The sequence below is a fragment of the Schistocerca americana genome, unplaced genomic scaffold (assembly GCF_021461395.2).
Source record: "Schistocerca americana isolate TAMUIC-IGC-003095 unplaced genomic scaffold, iqSchAmer2.1 HiC_scaffold_243, whole genome shotgun sequence".
In the NCBI taxonomy this organism is placed as follows: Eukaryota; Metazoa; Arthropoda; class Insecta; order Orthoptera; family Acrididae; genus Schistocerca; species Schistocerca americana.
The window spans coordinates 72,501-77,500 of NW_025725954.1; the positions used below are offsets into that span (position 1 = coordinate 72,501).

General features: G+C 51.9%; 1 non-coding gene across 1 annotated transcript in view; it reads right to left on the reverse strand.

Annotated features, from left to right (window-relative positions):
* The window catches only part of LOC124576035, a 1,910-nt gene extending 1,887 nt beyond the window's left edge, over positions 1 to 23 (reverse strand). The window contains exon 1 of the ribosomal RNA XR_006972459.1: positions 1 to 23. This exon is cut by the window's left edge and continues 1,887 nt beyond it. This is a non-coding gene — a ribosomal RNA (small subunit ribosomal RNA).
* Positions 24 to 5,000: the final 4,977 nt, after the last annotated feature.

The following is a 5,000-nucleotide window of genomic DNA, read 5'->3' on the forward strand; positions in this document are numbered from 1 at the left end:
CTACTGGCAGGATCAACCAGGGAGCTGCGTCAACTAGAGCTGAGCAGCCGGCCGCCCGGGAGTGTGTCCCGGGGGCCCGCGCGAACACGCAAGCGTCCGCTCAATTATTCTGCAAACAGGAGGAGGCTGAGCTCCCCTGCACAATACACCTCGAAACCCTCTCAGGTCCCGGCGGCGCGCAGCGCCGTCCTAAGTACTTGGTCGGGTTCGAGAGAGGCGCAATCGCCCGGAGTTTGGCGAGTAGACGCTTTAGGTGCGACCACCCGTGCTCCCAACTGAGCTTGCCGCTGCCGACAGAGGCCCGGGAGCGTGCTGTCGTGGCATTGCCGGCGGGAGACAACACGCGCCACCTACGGTGACCGGCAGCTCCAACGCCAGCGCCACAGAAGGACAAAAGCCCCACTTGGGTGCCGAAGCGAACTCTCCCAGCACAGCGCACGCGCCAACACGTCCGCACAGCTGCGATACAAACCACCTGCGAGAACCGCAGAGGCGACCGAGCAGCAGACGGCGTCGCGGCGCCGAGCGCCGGGCGGCGGCGCATCCTCAGCGCACACAGTCCTCAATCGGACCAGCACACTGCAGATGTCCACCGCGCTTCGCACCGGGCCCGCGAGGACCTACTTTGGCCGCACGGCGCCGCGTGCAGGGTGCGCCGGCGCGCAGCTGCGCCGCCTGCCGCCTCCGTCGGCCGGCGCGCCTGCCACTGGCCGCCCCCACCAGCCGGCTGTAGCGCGTGCGCCCACGCACCGCGCGGCCAGCACGCCGGGAGGCCCCCCCTCACCGGCCGGGGACGGTCCCACCCAGCCACTGCCGCGTATCGCTTCACACCCAGATGCCATTCACGTTCGTGGGCATGGTGGGTATCGCTGGAACAACCGGTTGGTAGCTCAACCGATCGTCGCCATCACTGATTCACCTCTAGCGAGAACAACCGCACCACAACGGTTTACCAGTTGTTCATTTGCATAACGTCACCAGCAAACGTAGGCGTCCATCGCCATTTGCAAATTCAACGATTGTTGCATGCCTGTGTCAGGTGTCACGACACACTATGTCTGCCCACATACACGCAACAACATGTGCACGCTTCGCGAACACGTGGAAGGTGGCCCCCGTACGTATGCGATGTCCATTGCGCGAACGACTGTCAACCGGCCTCTGTCGCATGTCGCAGATGTGGAACGCAGTGCACCATGCTATCACGGTGTGTGAGAAGAGACGACTACGTCTGACAACACGCGCCACTACATCAACAGACGGCTCATGCTGATCGCCATCCAGGGCATACCACACTGCAATCCAGCTCTTATAGGGAGACGACACGTAGCTGAGTGCACAACATTTGGACCGCATGGTTCGCCGTTGTTGGCGCAGTCGTTGTACGGTCACATGTACCACGATGTATCATTCAGTACATGAGGACCAATGTGCAGTACAGTGTGTGATTTGGACGTACAACATCAGCGGACAGTCGACACAGGCCGTACCACAGCGTAGGCTAAGTGCTTCGCACATGCGAATGCCAATGAACAACTGCAAATGCCAATGAACAACTGCAAAGGGCATTGAGCATGTACGTCCTGCTGCCATCCACATTACAGTGTATAGCTGCAAGGTGTTTAACATGAAGCGATACACTGGGGACCGGGCAGTGCGAGTAGCAAACTATATTGCGGGGGTTGCAGTTAGGCAACACTACACTAATTTAACGCGTCGTATGACAATTACAGAGCAGGTTAAGGCCCAACGTGTGTTGGGTTAAGGCCCAACGTGTGTTGGGTTAAGGCCCAACGTGTGTTGGGTTAAGGCCCAACGTGTGTTGGGTTAAGGCCCAACGTGTGTTGGGTTAAGGCCCAACGTGTGTTGGGTTAAGGCCCAACGTGTGTTGGGTTAAGGCCCAACGTGTGTTGGGTTAAGGCCCAACGTGTGTTGGGTTAAGGCCCAACGTGTGTTGGGTTAAGGCCCAACGTGTGTTGGGTTAAGGCCCAACGTGTGTTGGGTTAAGGCCCAACGTGTGTTGGGTTAAGGCCCAACGTGTGTTGGGTTAAGGCCCAACGTGTGTTGGGTTAAGGCCCAACGTGTGTTGGGTTACGTTAAGGGGCAATGTGGGTTACGTTAAGGGGCAATGTGGGTTACGTTAAGGGGCAATGTGGGTTACGTTACGGCGCAATATAGGTTACGTTACGGCGCAATATAGGTTACGTTAAGGCGCAATACAGGTTACGTTAAGGCGCAATACAGGTTACGTTAAGGCGCAATACAGGTTACGTTAAGGCGCAATACAGGTTACGTTAAGGCGCAATACAGGTTACGTTAAGGCACAATACAGGTTACGTTAAGGCGCAATACAGGTTACGTTAAGGCGCAATACAGGTTACGTTAAGGCGCAATACAGGTTACGTTAAGGCGCAATGCAGGTTACGTTAAGGCGCAATGCAGGTTACGTTAAGGCGCAATACAGGTTACGTTAAGGCGCAATACAGGTTACGTTAAGGCGCAATACAGGTTACGTTAAGGCGCAATACAGGTTACGTTAAGGCGCAATACAGGTTACGTTAAGGCGCAATACAGGTTACGTTAAGGCGCAATACAGGTTACGTTAAGGCGCAATACAGGTTACGTTAAGGCGCAATACAGGTTACGTTAAGGCGCAATACAGGTTACGTTAAGGCGCAATACAGGTTACGTTAAGGCGCAATACAGGTTACGTTAAGGCGCAATACAGGTTACGTTAAGGCGCAATACAGGTTACGTTAAGGCGCAATACAGGTTACGTTAAGGCGCAATACAGGTTACGTTAAGGCGCAATACAGGTTACGTTAAGGCGCAATACAGGTTACGTTAAGGCGCAATACAGGTTACGTTAAGGCGCAATACAGGTTACGTTAAGGCGCAATACAGGTTACGTTAAGGCGCAATACAGGTTAGGTTAAGGCGCAATACAGGTTAGGTTAAGGCGCAATACAGGTTAGGTTAAGGTACGACATAGGTTAGGTTAAGGTACGACATAGGTTAGGTTAAGGTACGACATAGGTTAGGTTAAGGTACGACATAGGTTAGGTTAAGGTACGACATAGGTTAGGTTAAGGTACGACATAGGTTAGGTTAAGGTACGACATAGGTTAGGTTAAGGTACGACATAGGTTAGGTTAAGGTACGACATAGGTTAGGTTAAGGTACGACATAGGTTAGGTTAAGGTACGACATAGGTTAGGTTAAGGTACGACATAGGTTAGGTTAAGGTACGACATAGGTTAGGTTAAGGTACGACATAGGTTAGGTTAAGGTACGACATAGGTTAGGTTAAGGTACGACATAGGTTAGGTTAAGGTACGACATAGGTTAGGTTAAGGTACGACATAGGTTAGGTTAAGGTACGACATAGGTTAGGTTAAGGTACGACATAGGTTAGGTTAAGGTACGACATAGGTTAGGTTAAGGTACGACATAGGTTAGGTTAAGGTACGACATAGGTTAGGTTAAGGTACGACATAGGTTAGGTTAAGGTACGACATAGGTTAGGTTAAGGTACGACATAGGTTAGGTTAAGGTACGACATAGGTTAGGTTAAGGTACGACATAGGTTAGGTTAAGGTACGACATAGGTTAGGTTAAGGTACGACATAGGTTAGGTTAAGGTACGACATAGGTTAGGTTAAGGTACGACATAGGTTAGGTTAAGGTACGACATAGGTTAGGTTAAGGTACGACATAGGTTAGGTTAAGGTACGACATAGGTTAGGTTACGGTACGACATAGGTTAGGTTAAGGTACGACATAGGTTAGGTTACGGTACGACATAGGTTAGGTTACGGTACGACATAGGTTAGGTTACGGTACGACATAGGTTAGGTTACGGTACGACATAGGTTAGGTTACGGTACGACATAGGTTAGGTTACGGTACGACATAGGTTAGGTTACGGTACGACATAGGTTAGGTTACGGTACGACATAGGTTAGGTTACGGTACGACATAGGTTAGGTTACGGTACGACATAGGTTAGGTTACGGTACGATATAGGTTAGGTTAAGGTACACATTGTTGTAAGGAAAGGTTTAATGGGGGGCGGGGCGGGGCGGCCGGTTTGTTGATTGTGATTATAGTAAGTGGATGCCTGCGGCATCATCTGATTTGCCACGTCAGGATGCACCTTTGGCTCATGACAGGCGGCGCTCTCATTCCATGCTTGTGGCAGACCTGTGTCTTTCATTCCTGCCATTGTTTGTGTGCTGTGAGAGGAGGCAGTATTGTGATGTTGGGTGCACCCCTGTGTAGGACATGTGTGGGTGTTGGTGGCTTGGCTGAGCAATGGTGGTTGTCGGGTGGGTGGGATATTCTGTTTTCTGAGTGGACCTCCCAGTCTGGTTATGACAGTGTGGATTGTCTAATGTGGCGGAGAGGATGCACTGGGTGTTGTTCCATGCTGGTGCTTACATATTGTCTGTGTGCGTGTTACAGGCAGAGAGTAGTGCGTGATAAGGGTGTGTGGCTGACGTGTGGTTGTGATTGTGAGCAGAGTCTTTCAGCATGTATACGGACAGTTGTATACATTATCTGTATTCTGATGGCTCTATCTATTACTAATCAGCGCCGTGTATACGTTTAATCCGGTTCCAGTCGAAACTGTTGTATCTCTGTACATTAGTGACACGGCGAGCCCGCTATGTAGTTACTCGTCTCGGCAGCTTCCACCGGTGTATGGCAAATGATTATAAGGAATCAGTCTAGTCGTCAATACCGATGGTGTGACGTCACATGTCTGGGGTGGGGGACGCTGCGCCCTTCCGGTGGGTCATGGCCTAGAAAGACTCTTCCCACGCAGGGGGGCGTGGACTGTCATTGACTCTTCCAGGTAATATACTTGCCGTACGTTCTTGCGACTGCGAGTGCAACGCTCACCGGTACCGACATGGATGGAGCGCCTCCTAGCTGACCGCTCAGCATCGGCATTCGTACAGAGAGCAACGCGGTCGCGTCTCTAGCTCGTAACTGGT